At 41.1% G+C, this 19,277-nt stretch overlaps 1 protein-coding gene across 1 annotated transcript in view; it reads right to left on the reverse strand.

Moving 5' to 3' along the window:
• The window catches only part of RGS3 (regulator of G protein signaling 3), a 2,411,552-nt gene that overhangs the window by 1,375,818 nt on the left and 1,016,457 nt on the right, over positions 1 to 19,277 (reverse strand). The window lies entirely within an intron of this gene.

Here is a 19,277-nt window from a genome sequence, read left to right on the forward strand (position 1 = left end):
GGTTAGAGATAGCCTTCACCATCATGGAGTGATTTCAGAATATAAGCAAAGAGAAAGGTATTTGGGAGTGCTTAGTCAAAGACCAGCTCTGGTAAAAATTTGCAATCAAATCTAGAACAAAAGCTGCTGCTAAGACAGGGATCATTAGTGGGACATATAAATATTGCCTGATAACTAAAAGATTCAATCAGAAGAGATTAGAAAAGACTGGGAAGGCAATTTACAAAGGAACAATGGGAGGACATTACTTATAAAAACAAACACACAAAACAAACATTAAGAGATGTGTGATCTCCATGCATAGTGGACATAAGATCAACATCTCTGGATTGTTACTTAATACAATTACACACGCACACACACACACACACACACACACATATGTATATATATATATATATATATATATATATATATATATATATATATATATATATATAAAAACACTTTATAATCTTGAAATACTGAAATATCGAATTTCAGTATCTCGAGACCATAAAGTCGAACGGACAGAAATCGCGAACACGGAAATGTCGAACCTGCAGTACTGATAGCGCGCTAGGTAAGTGTTGGGGGTTTTAGGATTTTAGGGAGGGGTTTGTGTGTTTTTGAGTGTGTTGGGGAGTTTTACATGTGGGTTAGGGTAGGTAGGTAAGAATGCGAGTGTGTTAGTGTTTGTGTGTATGTGATGTGTGTTTGTGCAGGGGGTGTGTGGAATGTGTAGTACTGGGTTGTCTGTGTTATGGAATGTAGTGCGACCTCGGAGTTGGTATATATTAGTAGGGGGTGTGGGGGGTGCAGGGGGGCTTGCCACCCTGCATATAGTAAGGGTAGGTGCGTGTGTTTAGTTATATGCGTGTGTGTTGTATCGCTTTTTTAGCGTGTCGGGAGGTATGGGTGTTTGTGTGTGTATGCATTGTGTAGTGTGTGCTCTGTGTTTTCCCAGTTGTGTGTGTTGCGGTTTTGTGGTTTCGGTGATATGGATTTTCGGCTTCATGGTCTCGAGATACTGAAATTCGATATTTCAGTATTTCGAGATATATATATATATATATATATATATATCTTTACGCACACAGGCATATTATTCTTCTCATACACTGCTTCTATAATATGGACACTTGGCAAGTTTATATAAACCAGTTGTTTGTTTTCAATGTCCCATTTTCATAACTCCAGAGGACTGGATCCTGCTATGCCCATTCCATTCTTCACAATTAACTATTTACAAATGAACCAATTGTCATCACTTAAACCGCAAGTACGATTTCTTGTAAATGTTATGGGTTGACTTCTCCATTGTCTCTTCTGTTTTCTAAATGCTGGTTATTTTATCACATCTCTCATTACCATATCCTACTTTATTATAGTTCATCCAACAGCATAGCCTACCTAGTTCATTAACGTTTCACTGACTTCTTCCATTTACTATTGTCCTTGCTATTCAACTCCATTTCTTTGATTTGTTTCATTATCTCCTTTACTACATTCACGTCTGTCTTTTTTTTTGAGATTCCAATTTTTGACTATAATTAATAACCCTATCATATAATTTTCTTGTTTTAGTAGTTTCATCCCTCCCCACCATGCATTTCTTTCATTAAAGTACCCTGTCCACATGTTAGGATGTCTATAAATTGTTGTGGGCCTTTTTATATCCATGCAATAGGATACGTTCCTAAAAACATATGATCTCCCATGTTATTCCGTCCCACAAGTCACATCTACAACATATACCAGCTTTTGAAGAGAACATTTTATTTATTCTATCAGGGGTATAAGAACTACTGATGTAGTCATTTCTAACCAAAAATTCTAAACTTCCTAGATTTAGTAGCTGGCCTAAGGATCAAACCTATTTTTCCCTACATTTCTTTAAAAGTATTCAGTGTTACTGTATTTCTCCAATAATGCTTTCAAATTTTCATTTCTGTTTGCTTTAACCTCCATTAATCTTTTTATGTCTTACTAATGATGTTAGAGTCTTGCAGTCTGATCTATAGTAAATTTCACTAACTCATATGCTTCCTGCCATTTCAGCTTGTTTTTGCTGCATCCCCAGCCCTCTCTTAGTAAACTCAAGAAGAAGAAGCAATGTCTTTCCTAAAATTAAATAACTACCTAGCCTCATACTAATTCATCTGTCCGTTTGTAATTTTTCTCAAATGTAGGATTTTTTTTTTTTAACCAGAGAGCCTAATTTCTGGTACTCTCTGTCATTCTGCTTATAACCAACAATGAGTATTCTCTCTTTCTAAAAAAAGAAGTTATATACTCACCATAAAGTTCTATCTGTGTTGTGCATTTTCATTCTTCCACAACATATGGGTTCAGATCCGACTCTTGGGTCTGACTCAGCCATTACTTTAGTTCGTGGTCACTAAAAAGATCTCAGGCTCCTCTTTTACTCAGTCCACCAACCCCTGACATACCTCAGATCGTTGCTGGTTTACATAAAAAAATATTATTACAATGTCCCTGGTAGAAGCCATTATCTGGATCCCAACATAAGAAAAGTACAGTTTTGTACCTACCATAAATGTAGATGTTCGAGGATCTACATTGCTGCAGTCATAACCTGTGGGTAGTCCGCTGTCCTCGGTCGGCCCGAATACCAAAGAGCTAGGCTGGCGTCGGTCATTGTCGCCTAGAGCTGACGTCAGTACGTAGTAGTACTTAAGCGCATGACCGACGCCATATCCTCAGTCTTTCTTGCCCCAGATGTCAGAAGGCCTAAAAATGAAAGGCCAGAGCCAAAATAGTAAACGCCCAACAACCACCAGTGTAGAAATAAAGAGTATCCCAAAAAGAAACCCAGCAACCACAAACTATAGAGGGGAAGGAGGGAGGGAAAATTGGACTGCAGCAATGTAGATCCTCGAACATCTACATTTATGGTAGGTACAAAACTGCACTATGTTCTTCGTCTCACATTGCTGCAGTCGTAACCTGTGGGTAGAATCCCAAAGCAAAGGAAAGGGGAGGCCGGCAAACTACAAAGCATTAGGAGCTGCTAACATGCCCTGTAAAACTGCAGTGGCAAACCCAGCCCTGGACTTGGAATAAAGAGGGAGATGGTAATGCTTAGTAAAAGTGTGTACTGAACTCCAAGTTGCTGCCTCCAAAATAGCCTTAGTAGCTACACCCCTCAAAAAAGCAGTAGAAGTGGCAGTAGCCCTAGTAGAATGAGGTCTGATCCCAGCAGGAACATCCTTCCCATGATGAGAATAACAAAAAGCAATACAATGACCAATCCACTTTGAAATAGTCTGCTTTGAAACAGCTTTCCCTTGTGAACTCAAAGCAAAATAAACAAATAACTGTTGAGTCTGTCTGAACTCCTTAGTTCTGCTCAAATAGTAACGTAACTGCCTGTGGATATCCAAAGAATGCAAGACTTTTTCCCCTTTATTTTGGGGATCAGCATAAAAAGTAGGCAAATGAATAGACTGGTTCAAGGCCACATTAGAAATCACTTTAGGCATAAAAGTAGGGTTAGTTCGCAAAGAAACTCTATCCTTATGAAATATCAAAAAGGGTTCAACTGCCATGAGTGCCTGCAATTCAGATACCCTCCTGGCAGAAGTAATGGCCAACAAAAAAGCAGTCTTCCAAGACAAAAACTTCAGTTCAGACGTAGCTGCAGGTTCAAAAGGAGGTAAAGTAAGTTTCTCCAAAACAAAATTGAGATCCCAGGAAGGAGTAGGAGCTCTACGTGGGGTCTTATATTCTTTGCCCCTCTAAGAAATTGTTTGAACAAAGGATGTGAAAATAAAGGAGGGTCACAATCATAGTGAGCAGAAATGGCTGCAGCATGAACTTTCACAGAAGAGAATGACAAACCCTTGTCCAGTAATTCAGTAAGGTACTGTAGTGCAAAACTCAAATTAGGCACTGAAACATCAAAACCCTTTGCAGTGCTCCAAAGAAAAAATCTCTTCCATTTATCAGCATAAACTTTTCTAGTGCTAGGCCGCCTGGCTTCCAAAATGACATCTAAAACCTGTTGAGGAAGCTGAGACCCCACCGGCTCCATCACAGAATACGCCAGGCCGTCAGATGGAGGGACTGCACCTGAACATTGAGAAAATGATTGTTTGACTGGGACAACAAATGAGGAACCTGTGGCAGAAGCCAAGGAGGCTCCTGGATTAAACTCCTCAGCAGAGGATACCAATGCTGACGTGGCCAATCTGGTGCTATTAGAATCATACAAGGCTTGTCCCGCCTGACTTTCAAGAGTACCTTGGGGAGAAGAGGCAGAGGAGGAAAAGCATAAACGTGAAGGTTGTTCCAACTGAAAGATAGCGCATCCACTTTCCAAGCATCTGGGTGGAACATCTTTGTGCAAAATTTTGGTAGTTGAAAATTCAGTGGAGAAGCGAACAGATCTATGTCTGGAGTTCCCCAAGCCAAAGTCAATTGTTTGAAAACCTGAGGATCCAGTTTCCACTCGTGGGGATCCACAGTTTGCCTGCTCAATACATCTGCTAGGGAGTTCTGTGCTCCTGGCAGAAACCGTGCTTGAAGATAGATTCGCAAACTCAGAGCAGTCTCCCACAAAATCATTGTTTGCCTGCAAAGAGGGTAGGAATGGGTTCCCCCCTGCTTGCTGATGTACCACATGACTGTTGTGTTGTCTGTTTGAATCAACACCTGTCCCGGCTGAAGTAGGTCCTTGAAGGCCATCAAAGCAAATTGGACTGCTAACATCTCCTTCATGTTGATATGCAAATGTAGTAGTTTGGGAGGCCACATGTCTTGTATCCATTTCCCATTGAAGTGTGCTCCCCAAGCCAAGTCCGAGGCATCTGTCATTAGGATCTGACTCGCCTCTGGTCGGGTCACAGAGAGTCCCTTGTTTAGGTGACATTCCTGAGCCCACCACAAGAATTCCTTCTGGATGCAAGGTATAATCCGAATGACAGTGTCCAAACCGTGGCAGTGTTGAGTCCACACACTTTTGAGATACCATTGTAGCTTCCTCATATGCAGTTTGGCATTGGGAAGTACTAGAATGCAAGATGCCATGAACCCCAAGGCTTGAAGGACTGTCCTTGCAGTCAGCCTGGACATTACTGATAACTGCTGGAAGTATAGATGAAGAGTTCTTTGTTTGTCCAGGGTCAGAAATGCCATCTGAGAAGCTGTATTCAGTCTCACACCCAGAAAGCACATGTCCTGAGAGGGCACTAGACTGGACTTTATTTCGTTCACAGAATACCCTAGGCACCTTAAAACTGCCATTACATACTGGAGATGCTGTAGTAATTTGTCTTTGTTTTGAGCAAGAATCAGGCAATCGTCCAGATAAGGATAAATTTGTATTCCTCTCTGTCTGAAGAAAGCAATCACAGGAGCCAGAACTTTTGTGAATACCCTGGGCGCAGTAGATAAACCAAAGGGCAATGCAGAGAACTGATAATGAGAAGTACTAGCCCGAAATCTCAGGAATCTCCTGCAGCTGGGCCTGATAGGGATGTGAAGATAGGCCTCTTTGAGATCCAGGGTTACCATCCAGTGATCTTTGCCTAGCATAGGCAGAAGTTGTTGTAATGTTAACATCTTGAACTTTGGAATGTCTAGGTAGGTATTGAGAATGGACAAATCCAGAATTGGCCTCCAAGTGTTTCCTTTCTTTGGCACTAGGAATAGACGGGAATAAAATCCTAGGCCTACTTCTGACAGAGGAACCACCTGAATTGCCTCCATCTGCAAAAGCAAAGAAATTTGCTCCTGAGCCTCCAGCCTTTGCTGAGGAGGCACATCCGGCATGCCTTTGAAAGGAGGAAAAGTGTGAAAATAAAACTTGTAACCTTGATTTATTATATCCAACACCCATTTGTCCTGGGTGACCAAATTCCAGTTTTGTTTGAAAAGTCCCAACTTTCCTCCTAGAGGAGCTGCCAGTAAAGAAGGGCCTGGCAGCGGAAGATACAGGTCATTGGGTCTGCTTACGAAAGGGCTGACCCCTGCCCTCACCAGAAGACTGTGCAGGAGAACTCCAAGTCCTAGGTCTGAAAGAACCCTGAGCATGAGCCCTGCCTCTACCACGTCTAGACCTGCCCTTAGACTGATAATCCGAAGAAGGATAAGACCATCCTCTAGCAGGCCATTTCCTACTAAACTTAGGGGGCTGCACCTGCAAAAAATCCTTCACCGTCTGCATAGACTTAGCCTTATCTTTCATCTTTTTCAAAACTGATTCCACAGGAGGACCAAAAAGTACTTCAGATTGAAGAGGAGCATCCAAAATTTGAGCCTTAACATGCTCTGACAAATTTTGATCCTTAAGCCAGGCATGTCTACGAATAACTGAACCTGTAGCAGCCACCCTGGATGAAGCCTGAAGAGCATGGAAACCACACTGCAAAGAATGTTTGCCAACTTGATCTGATGCATGAACCAACTCCTGGAGCTCCTTACACTCTATACCCTCAGATAAAGCATCTACCTTAGACTTCAATTGGCCTAACAAAAAATTCTGATACTTCAGCATATGAAATTGGCAATTCAAAGCCCTAATAGCTAACGTTGAGGAGGTGTACACCTTTATCCCCCACCTATCTAACGCTCTAGAATCTTTATCCAAAGGAACTGGATTCTTAGCCACAGAAGCCCTAACACCCTTCGGACCTTGAATAATAGTTTCCGGATCAGCTCTAGGACTCTTGTACAAATACTTATGTGCTTCTGGAACTCTGTAATATCTGTCTGGCTTAACAGGGGCCGGAGGCAAAGAATCAGGATTAAGGGAAGATTCAGAAAAAACATCCTGAACAACATCTAAGACAGGAGGAATAGCCAAGGGCCTATGTTGTGGCAGAAACAAAAATTCCCTAAGCCTTTTCCGAGAATCTGAAAAATCTTGACCTTCCCACTTGAAATGTTCCCTCATGGAATGTAAAGTCTCAGAGAAAGAAAAATCCTCTGGAGGAGAAGCAGAAGGACAGGAGTCCTCTGCATCCGAATCTGAATAGGAAGGGAAATCCTGAATTTCTTCGGCTGAGGAATCAGAATAGTCTGAGGAATGATCCATTCCCTCTAAATCTGCCTCCACCCTAGGCCTCTTCTCTGGGGGGGGCATAGAACCCCTGATCAAAGTAATCAAGTCCTCTGCCATTTTCAACATATGCTTTTTAGGAACAGGGGCTGGAGAGCTAGAACTATGACCAGGGCCAACAAGACAAGGTTTGGCCTTAGCATGGCCTTTAGCCACTGAAGTAGAAGGCCTAATAACCTTTTGTAAAGATGGAACTACAGATACCTGAGAAGCACCCTCAGCCTGGCCTAACTCCTGAGAGGCCAACTCCTGCAAAAGTAAAGGTTCCCCCTGGGATTCAGCCGAAACCTCGGCAGGATCCACAGATTCAACCGGAGGCTCCGTAGAACCGGCGTCCGCAACGGACGACACATCCGGTTTAGACCTCAAAGATTTATCCTTATGCTTTTTAGCGGTAGCGGGCGTCGGAGGATCCGACGGCATGTTATAGTTACACCGTTTACCGAAAACAAGCCTGGCACAGTCTAATCTACGTTTAATGGTGCGCTTATTAAATCTAGCACAAAAGCGACACCCGACCACGTCGTGCTCAGGCCCCAAGCAAGGAATACAGAAAGAATGATAATCCCTATGAGGTATCTGTTTCCCACAAGAAATACACTTATTAACTTTTTCTGACATCCGGATAACTGAGGTAAGAAAAGACAAAAATTTCCCCAACGGGGTACTTAGCCCAACTTGGTCTTCGGTCTGAAACTCGATCAATGAAAATTTCAGAACGCCGAATGGCACTTGCAAACACTGCTTCTGCTTCAGACCACGCGGCAAGAAAGACTGAGGATATGGCGAGGGTCATGCGCTTAAGTACTACTACGTACTGACGTCAGCTCTAGGCGACAATGACCGATGCCAGCCTAGCTCTTTGGTATTCGGGCCGACCGAGGACAGCGGACTACCCACAGGTTATGACTGCAGCAATGTGAGACGAAGAACATCACTGGTGTCCTTACAAATTCTTGTTATTCCAAAAATCAAATGTTAAAAAGGTTGGGAGATGGAGGGAGGGGAGTTGAGGAAGAATGAAAATGGACAACACAAATGGAACATTATGGTGAGTAAATAACTTCTTTATCTGATGTTGTCAATTTTCATTCATTCATTCCTCAACAGTTGGGACACAGTCCCCAGCTTCCTAAAATCCAGGGTGGACTCTGAGGAAGGATATCCCTGAGAACAGTTTAGCTAAAGGCTGCTCTTCTCCTCAAGACAGCACCCAGTTTGTAAAGAGTAAAAGATATGAGGAATGGCCCAAGTTGCAGCTTCACATATGTCGTCCATGGAAGCTATAGAAAAACACTGAAGAAGTTGCCGTGGACCTAGGTGAATGGGCTCTTAAAGGTTTTGGTAAGGACAAACCCAACTTGTTGCAGACCGGTGATGCACAATCCATCAGCCAGCTGGCTAAAGTTATTTTTGCAACTAATTTACCCAATTTAGAAGCTTCAAAGGAGACAAATAATTGATCCGTCTTTCTAATTTCTTTTGTTCCATGTAAGCAAACACATAACTGTCTGTTGACTTCTATCAGTGGTATAGAACTACTGATGTATTCATTTCTAATCAAACATTATAAACTTCCTAGATTTAGTAGCTGACCTAAGGATCAAACCTATTTCTCCCTACCCAATTTAGAAGTTTCAAAGGAGACAAATAATTGATCCGTCTTTCTAATCTCTTTTGTTCCATGTAAGCAAACACGTAACTGTCTGTTGACATCTGTAAGTGTAACATATATTCATCTTTGTTTGCAAATTTATGAAAAAAAAACTGGCAGATGGACTGGTTGATGTTAGATCCTGACACCACCTTAGGAAGGAAAGAACGATTGGTTTGTAATGTTACTCTATCCCTGTGAAAAGTCAAGTAGGGAGGTTTACAAGACTATGCTTGAAGTTATGAACTCCTTCTAACAGAGGTGATGACTACCAAAAAGAAAATCTTCCAGGTTAGAAACTATAGATCATGTTTTATGGCTGGTTCAAAAGGGGGAATGAATCAAGGCCTGCAGTACCAAAGTTAAGTCCCATGGAGGAGTAGTATCTTTATAAGGAGGTCTCAAAAGAAGGGTACATCTCAAGAAGGCCTTACACAAAGTTTAGATTAAGCCAGGGTGGAGTTCTCAAATTCAATGTGAAAATTAGTGATGGCTGCTAACTTGAACTCTAATGGTTGAGGAGTTAGCTCCTTCTTTAAAAATTGTTGCCAAAAGTTCAAGGACACTATGTACACGGGGTGAAAAGGGCTGAATATGATTCTGATGCACCCAAAAAACAAACCTCTTCCATTTACTTCTGTAAAGTTTTCATGTACAAGCTTTTTGGGAAGATAAAGGTATATGACAGTGTTAGAAAAATATGTAATAACATATGTGTGTAATGCTTATTTTAAATAAGGGAAGATTAACACGTTTTTATTCTATATGCAGCATTAGTTTTATTTGAAACTGAAAACATGCTTTTCTGAAATTGTGCTTTCTGACACTGCAAGATGCACTCTGACCTAGTTTGCTAGCACAGCAAAATACATGTTTATGCTTTGGAAATGTACTGAAAGCAGGTGATTTTCTGCTAGGTCAGGAAATTAAATGGAGAATAATAATTTCTGTAGATCCATTCATTATGGACAATAAGCTCTGTTCGTGCTAATGAAAAAGTGCACAAGCTGCAAGAAAGTTAGATACTATAAACAATGAACTGCTTCAGAAATCTGTACTTGCATTGTGCTTGAATTAGCCACAGTACCTAGACTTGTAACATCGCATAGCAAGAAAGTTATAATTGACCGGTGGTCGTCAAGGCCATCCTGTTTACTAAAAAATCTTTTTTAAACTTTGAAGAGTCAGCTAGAAATGTGAGAAACATCTGTAAAGTAACAGAATTGTGAACTGGTGGTCTGCTATGTCAGCCATAGTGGGCAATGCCTTGAAAGAAAGGTATAATAATTGTGACACTTCCTGATTTTAGTCAGACAAACTCTGTAACTGCATTTTTTGTCTCCTTGCGCAAGAATAAAGATACCTGAACTGAACCTTATGCTTTTGGTCTTTTGAAGTATTTTCTTTGACAGACAGACAGGGGATGAGAGCATAGGTGGTCTGGCTATTAAAGGAAATGAAGATACCACCCTGTCAGGTTTAGGTCTGACACATCCTGGTGAATCATACCTGTCAGGTGAGAAAGGTAGTCTGGAATCAGATCCAGAATCCAAGGTGGGTAAATTAGATGAGGCCAAAGAAAGGGGAAACAAATCAGTTAAGGCCAGTAAGGTGCAATGAGAATGACTTTGCTCTTCAACCAGAAAGCTTTCGGCAGAAATCTGGGAATCAAGAGAGTTGGAAGATGCAAGTAAATGAGACCGGGGGATGAGGGCCAATTGTGTAGTAGTGTCCCTCTGTGATTCCCCAGGTTGGGGAATTAGGGCAAAGAAGCTGCCGCATTTGCTGTTTTGAGGAGATGCAAGGAAACTGCAGCAAGGCTGGCCCCATTGGTGAAAAATCATTTCTTCCACGTTCATGTTGAGACACCACTCATGAGGTAGTACAATGGACTTGCTCGATTTGTCTATCAAATTGGACTTCTGTGGAATGTGCGTTGCTATCAGAGAATAGTTGGATGAGATCGCCCATTACCACACACTGAGGCCTTCTTGACACATGGGGTAAAGACCTGTTTCCTCTGTTTGTTGATGTACCAAACTACTGACATATTGTCTGTCTGAATCGCAATTGTCCTGAAAGTGAGAGAGTCTTAGAAGTTCTGCAATGCTAACAACACTGCTCTTGTTTCCAGGACATTGATGTGCATGTTTGCCTGTTCGAGGGCCCAAGTGCCTTGGACTGTTTTCCCCAGGAAGTGCCCTCCACCCAATCTGGGAAGGGTCTGTGGTCACTGTGTGCTTGGAATGAGGGAGAGTGAAAGGTCTGCCTTGTAGAACCTAATCTGATCCAATCCACCACCAAAGGCATTTCTTGCATGCCTAGGTGATTCTTATTTGGGTTGACATTTTGGTAAAGAGCAGACCATTGTGTTGCTAACATCCACTGAAGAATTCTTACGTAAAATCTTGCTAGAGGAACTAGGACTACAGCTGCTGACTTTGATCCCAAGGCTTGTAGAGTCAGTTGGGCTGAGACTGTGGTACTATCAATTATTTTTCTGACCTGAAATCTGATAGTTTGTACTCTTGAGAGGAAGAGAAGCTGTCACTGACACTATTGAAATTTTCTTCTATGAATTCCCATGTCTGAGATGGTTCTAAATGAGATTTGCTGCAATTTATAGTTATCCCCAGATGGCAGCAAGTCTGGAATACCTGATCTTGTGCGCTTATTAGTAGATGCCTGGTTGGGATGGTAATGAGTCAGTCATCCAAGCAAGGAAACATTTGGAATCCCTGCGGTCTCAAGTGAGCTGCTACCACTGCCATGCATTTGGCGAACACTCCAAGGGCTGTGGTGAGGCCAAAGAGTAGTGCTCTGAACAGGTAATGACTGGCTCCCAGCCAGAAGCGTAGATGCCTTCTGGATGAAGCGTAGATGCCTTCTGGATTGTCTGTTCATTTTTATGTGATAGTATGCATTCTGAAGGTCCGAACCGTGACCATCTGAAACTCTGCGTCTCAAACTGATTTGTTCAAGTTGCTAAGATCTAAAATAACTCTCCAGTCCCCTGTTTTCCTTGGAACTAAAAAGAATCTTGATTATATTCTGGTTTCTATCTGGTCTGGTGGGATCTCTTGGATGACTTTTTTTTCCTAGCAACTTTTGTATTTCTAGTGCTGCTGCTTTCCTCTGACTGGGCGGAACATCAGGAAATTTGCATTCAGATGAAGGTGGAAGGGAAAAGGGAATTATATAACCTCTGGAAATAATACTCTGCACCCACGTATCTTTTGTAATGTCTAGCCAGAATCTCTGGTGCAGAGATAAATTACCCCCAATTGCCTCCAGAGGGGAACAATCAGATCTCCTTTCAGGAGCGTTAGTAGGGTCTTGTCAGAGAAGGAATCTCTAGACCACTGATTCTGCAGGCCTCCTTTGCCATACGGATGGCATCTTCTATTTGAGTCCCCCCCACCCCTCTGCCTCTGGGGAACTATCTCCACATGGATCTTGAAAAGAACCCTGGGACCTTCTTGAAACACATTTTTCATTCTCCTCATTGCTTCCTGAAGAAAGTCCTTTGAGAGGTCAAAAAACTTACTCCCACTGCAGAGAGGGTCTTTACATCATGCTTGCACCAGGTAAGTGTCTCCCTCACTTTGGGGGCTGAATAAAGAAGTTCCATCAAAAGGAACATTAATGAAAGGGGACTTGAAGGGCTCCACAAAATCACACAAGTGCATCCAGGTATGCCTCCTAATGGAAATGCCTGAAAGTGCCATCCCTGAGGTACCTTCAGCTGCATGAGGAATAAGCATCATGGACAAATTAGAAATGGATTGCAGGGTTGCCAACTGTGAGGCCACAGAAGCCTGAGTTTCAGGAGTAGTGGTCCCAGAAAGGGATTTTGATAGTTCCTCTATCAAGTCTCTCTGCAGTCTTGTAAAATGTGCCAAACAGTTTAGTGACCTGAGGACAAAGATCACTGAAGAATACTCGCTTCCCAAACCTGTCCAAAACAGCAGACTCCCTGTTAGGGGGACTGACAGAGGAACTCTGCTCTGCAAGTTCCTTCTTGATGGCTGCCGATGGGCTATCTATGGGCATGCCCTTGCTCTAAAACTCCCTTCCTACAGGTGGTTCCAGAATCTAAGCTGATCTTTTGGGGATTGGCTCAGCTGTGTCTGGCCCTTTAACAGCCTGCCTAGAGATCAAGTCAATGAGTTTGTCGGTAGGTGAAGCAACCTGGGAGCTAGACAGGACAGATCCAAAGGCCTCAAGGAATACAGACTCCTCTTGGGAAGGGTGATCGGTAGACCAACCACCCCCTCTGCTTAAGAATATCAAGGATGTCTCCAAATGAGATGTCTTTGGGTGGTGATCTTGGGGACCCTTCCCCTTCATCAACATCAGTATCTTCAGTGATGGACTCCTAAGGAGAGTCCAAGTGCTTCTTCTTGCACTTCCTCTTCCTAGGGACTTCTTCGGTGGGATACTATGGAGAAGAAGCAGATCCAGAGGGGGAGATCTGCGTGGGTAAGGACCATCCACCTTGCAGAAGCAGAAAACACTGTCTCCACCACCTCAAAAGCAGAATGCTCCGGAGAGAAGAAAGCTGACATAGCCAAAAATCCATGCTTCCACCATACTGGCTCCCCCTGCCCCAAAGACAGTCCCACCCAAGGCAGAGGTCGGAGATGAGCTGGCCAGTTTTGAGGCTCTGAGGGTAAGAAATGGTTCCAACAACTTTGGAGTTAACTCTAGTGCCACGGATCAGACAGGGACACTTCAGTTCCAAGAGTCCAATTCCAAAACCATCAGAGATGGTGCATTCAGAGACAGCCTCAGAGCCGAAAATACTTAAGTCTTCAGATCCAATCTAGATGGTCCTGGGAGACTCGAATCCAAGGGATCTGAAACAATAGGTCGTATTGGAGTAGGAGCCAAGATTGTAGGACAAACAAAGACTTCCTGACCAGAAGGGTTAAGAGCCCGAATAACTCCCTTCTATATCTGTGCGGAAAGAAATTTCCTCAACATTCTGTCCACATCAGTCTAGGTCAGACTTCAGGAAGAATGAGAAGTTACCGATGGGTACCTAGAGTGCTGGTGGTAGATACGGGGAAGCTACTCTAGAGGGTACCAGGGTCAATGGAGGGTGAACACCTGGTCCTGGGCGAAAGCTTTGGATTTGATAAGCTAGGATCCAAGGAAGCCATTTTCGACTCTGACGCTGGCAGAGCTAGAGCAGTCTTTGGATTCAACTTTGTGTTTTTTCCGTGGTGGTTCGGTGGTAAGATCCAGCGAGGGGGTTGAAGATCTGGCAGGCCCTGAAGGCGTAGCCAAGGGCTCCTTAAGCTTAGGTTTCAGGGTTTGAGCCTCAAACATAGCATTTGAAAAGGAAGAAGGTAATAGTGCTTTCAGAGTTAGCTTACTTTTTCCATCTACGATTGTTTGCAGGTTGAAGGCCTTGCAGATGGAGCAATCTACCTGTAAATGGTCTGGGCCCAAACAGTAGACACACAAATCATGCACACTGGAGAGAGGCAACCTGTGTCCATATTTTTGGAACTTTTTAAACCCAGATGGAGCCTTTTCAGACATTTTATATAATAGTAAATAAAAAAAATGCTCTAACAGGCAAAAAGAAAAAAAAACAAATACCAGCAATAGTAATTGCAGTTACACTGAAAGTGTGTAAAGGGGGAAAAGCTTACCAACTATAGTAAGAAGATAGCACTAACAAACGTGCAAAGGGGAGGTATTAGTGATAGGAAAAGTAAGAAATTTAAGATTTTAATAGGAAAAAATAAATTAACATATCTTGCCCGCTACTCAAATGCTTGAGAGCTCAGAGCGACCATGTCCGAGTATGAAAGCAGCAAACGAGATCAGAGGTATGTTAGGGGTGGTGCGTTACGGGTAAGGGAGGAGCTTGAGAGCTTTTTAGTGGTCACGAGCTAAAGTAATGGCAGAGTCAGATCTGAGGGTTGGATCTGAACCCAAGTGCTGGGCAATAAGTAAAAATTGACATCAGACCAGATATATCTCTGTTGGAATATGTAGTACATAGGTGCTTTAATCTCATAACTAAAATATTGCTCTCTCAGATTATTTTCTAATACCATCCATGACTCTGAGGCTCCTGCTTTCAGTGATCCTTCCATAATTAACAATATACCATCCCCACTTAGGCAGGTAAATACAAATCTCAATTGGGTGGCTCGGTGGTATGATCTTAAGTTTGACAGTCACAAGCATCCTTGTTCAGGCAGTAGCATTACAGGTTTCCATTTTACTCTTCCCCACTTTTCCCGTACCAAAGAAAAATTTTCAACTCTTTATACATTTTTTTCCAGATTTCTTACGAGGGCTGGTAGAAATATACTTGACTAATCCCCCAACAGGACCAAAAACATTTTAACCACTTAAATCTTATCACCAAGATCCATAGTAATTTAACTCCCACTTTTTTTTTGGCAAGTACTTATTTCAGGGTATCCTAACACATTTTGTATGTTGCTTCCTCAATTTCATTTTCAAACAGCAATATTTTTACCTATGTGCCTCCACAGTGAAACCCCCCTACTGCAGAATATCTTATATCTTTTAAAAAATGTTTGAGATATAGTGTAAAATTAAGGGAGGAAAGAAGGCACCCTTGCCTAGCATCTCTTGTCAGTTTAAATGCATTCAACAGGGTCTCATCACATTATATGCATTTCCCTGCCCCATAATGTATTTTAAGTACAATGTCTATCTATTTTTGTGGGAACTGAAAGACTTCTGGCTTTTTTTTTTTTTAGAAAGGCCCATCTGACCGTGTCAATGGTCTTTGCTGCATCTAGGCTTATTAAATTAAGTGGTTTTACATTTTTCCATTTTTTTATGCAAAATTAATTTCTTGTTTATATAGTTGAAAGTTTCTCTAACTTCTGTATAGTCACAATGATCTAAATCAATTACACTGGGTAGAAGTCTGGCCAGTCTTTTTGCTATTACTGCAGCAAATACCTTGCAGTCATGAATTAGGACACAAGAAACAGACAAATTTTATCTTTAACCTCCTTTGGAATGACTACTACCCATTGCGACTTGCCATTTTCTTGGAAATTCTCCTCCTTGTACAACACTATTAAATAATTCCCACCATATCTCAACCGTCTTGTCCTCTGACAGTCTTCAAACCTCAAATGGGATACCATCTGTTCCCAACAGTTTTCCAACTTTTTGTTTCCTAGTTGCATCTCTGATTTCAGTGTTTCAAAAGAATGTTACAGATACTTCTACTAACAGAACTGGGATATTTATTTTTGTAAGACTGTCACCATTTATTGGATTCTAGATTCTATGTCCAAATCAATCTGGTATAATTTCATGTAAAAATCCTACCATTTTTTTTGTAATCTTTTATTGGCTTGGTTCTAAGTCTACCATTCTCTGGGTTTTTTTAAGCATCAAAATAATTCTATCGTCCTTTTGCAATCTTGGTTTTTGTGGTAACAACTTGGTTATTTTAAGATTATTAAAACAAAACACTTCAACTCGTTTGCTTTTTGCTCATTCATGGTGTTGCTGCACTCCTACTTATTTCTCTTAGCCTCTTCTGTTTTTGTTCAGTTTCAACTGTTCTCTTATTGTATTTTCCTTTCTCTTTATTATACACCTTTTCACTTATTTTGATCCAAATATTGTGCGATTTAGTAGTCACTTGGGTACAAATGTGCTGTTTACCTCTATCCCATTTCTGCTCTAAATCCTCACAGTTTCTCATTTTTGAAAGAGTCCAACAACAGCTTCTCCATCCATTTTTTAAAATAAATTTTCTTAAGTTAGTAAGTAGGAAAGTGCCAGTCCCTCTCCTCATACATGCTTAGAAAACTCTTATCTTAAGTTGTACTGAAGTACAGTATCAGAAGTGGGTATGTTTCATATCCTACAATCCAGTGTGTGCGCTCCAAGTTATGTACCCTCTCTGCAATTCCTCACCAATTATTATACCTGTGTCAATTTAAAGTTATGTACTCACCCATAACTAGGCATTTGTGTTGTCCATTTTCATTCTTCCTCAACCCATGGGTACGGATCCGATCCTTGGATCCGACTCAGCTGCATACACCAGACTTCGAATCCAGCTCTTGACCTCTTCCCTCCATCCCCATTACTTCAGATCAAGTTTGTTGCCATAGGACCCTATAGCTATAACAGAGAGGTATACCTGACAGAGAAAAGAAAAGGGCTCAAACCCCGAACTGTAGGCTCCAAATATACTACTACTGGTCTCTCCAGAAAAGATACCTTTTAAAACTTTATTCCATTAAGCGCTTTCGGCTAGAAAATACCAGTCTTCTTCAGACATTCAAAAATCACATGAGAAACTCTTTTATAGCCCAACCCAACCACTTGAGTCTTAGACATAGCATTATAAAACAGCAACATATTAAACACTTTTAACAATACACTGAACTTTTAACCAGATATCTTTAACTTTTTCATGAAAAGGTGTATTTTAGAGAATGGATTAAGCGCAGGCAGGTCCCAAAGGGCCTGCAGTACTGGAAATCCCCTACTGGTTTAGTGGAGAATTCACCATTACATAAAGATTTACTCAGTAAGCATGACAGACATGGCTGTGAGCTAATGGAACTGTTGGTTCGTTATAATTCTAAAGAAATGGATGAGCTGTATTCAGCAATTAAGACCATGGATGAAATATTCAAGATAATGCTTTTCATCAATTCAAAGTGCAGCATTACAGAATTTTTTCCGAAATAGACAATATGAGCAAAGTCATAAACCAACAGAAAAAAACGCAAGATGGAAAGAGACAAACTAGATTATTTAAATGATAAAGCATACCCCAGTCTACCCAAAGGGCAACAAAGGACTGTTACTTTCTCAGACAATCAAAATACCGACTGGGGATAAAAATGACCAGGTTTACACTAATCAGCAGGCCCCTTTGGACCAGCCTGGGGTGCGAAGGTCGGAACGAATCCGGAACAATAGGGTGAATTACAACTACAGGTCTGTGAATTATCCACAGACACAACAACAGAGGAGGACGTCCCATTCCCTGGACAGGAACTAGAGAAACTGGTAGGTGACTTACGTGCATTTAATTCTTTGTCTATTATAAAAAACTGTAGAGAGGATTTCAGCGTGTATAACTTTAGCAGCTACAATACAACTCAGGCTCATGCAGACTTGTTCAGTAAAGGCCTGACATTTATACCTATGAGAAGAGGTGATGTGTCTAAAACTTTAATAGACTTGAAATTATATGTGAGAAAGCTGAACTTGCCTAATTAGTTTAAGTTATTCTGTACCAACAAATTTACACATCCCCAGCACTTTCAATCCTGACTTGCATCCTATGTTAAAAACCTTTGAGGATGATGTGAACTGGATTTGAGACATTTGCTAGAAAATAATATCCTATTTCCTTTAACTTAACATCTGTGCAACGTAATCCAATAGATGACATTACAAAATTATGCTCTCTTCGATTTATGCAGCCTGATAAAGGAGGGGGTATCATCACTATGAACCAGGTGGACTATAACCAACACATGCTCCAACTGTTACATGAGGACTCTTATGTTGAGGCATCAATGAACAAAGTCAATATTTCATACAATAGAGTAGATTTTTTTTTTTATAAGATATGTTAACTCAGCATCAGCTGTCTATGGAACAATATAATTATGCTTGTAATACAGCTCTTACGTTGGCCACAATTTTTGGTGTGCCAAAATTACATAAAGACTTATATAACACCCCCCCTTCGACCCATTGTTGATAATACATCCTCAAAAGTGTATTATATAGCAAAATCTATTGATGGACAACTAAAACATTACTTGGTTCCTGTTAAACATCCCTGTTGGGATTCTTGGGATTTTTTGGTGAAATGTAATGACTTACAACAATTCAGAGTGAGATTTTTCTGACAATTGATGTAAAAGACTTATTTACCTGCATACCCACAACACTGGGATAGAATGGTTTACTGAATATTTCACTGACTATGTACATATTGAACAGGATAAGATAAATACAATGTCACATTTACGTGAAAGGGTTTTATATGACTTTTTGTACTATGATGGCCAGTATTTTAAACAAGTGTCAGGTGTAGCCATGGGCTCACCTTGTGGGCCATTACATGCAAATGTGGTTATGTTAGTATGGGAATTGTTATTTATTTAATAGTGACTTTTTCAAGTATGTTAGGATGCATGTCCATTTTTGTAGATGATTTGTTTATTGCTTGGGATGGTCCTGTTGATTTAATACCAGACGTTGTACAATCTTTAAATACTACAACTGAGTTTTTGAAATTTACATACCAGTTAGGTGTGAATGCTATATCTTACTTGGATGTAGAATTAATTAGAACAGAAGCTGGTTTAAAAGCCTGTGTTTTTAGGAAAATAAAAACATATTCAAATAAATAATTGCATTTTACAAGTAACCACCCATACCATGTCAAAAAAGCTGTTATAAAGGGGCAGATGTTACGGGCCACCAGAATGGTAACCGATATGCTTGACTTCTTAAATGAAGTACACTTTATAGGCAACATGTTTGTGAATACGGGTTACCCCGGTG

Source organism: Protopterus annectens, chromosome 16.part0 (genome assembly GCF_019279795.1).
Source record: "Protopterus annectens isolate FY-2018-M chromosome 16.part0, PAN1.0, whole genome shotgun sequence".
Lineage (NCBI taxonomy): Eukaryota > Metazoa > Chordata > Ceratodontiformes > Protopteridae > Protopterus > Protopterus annectens.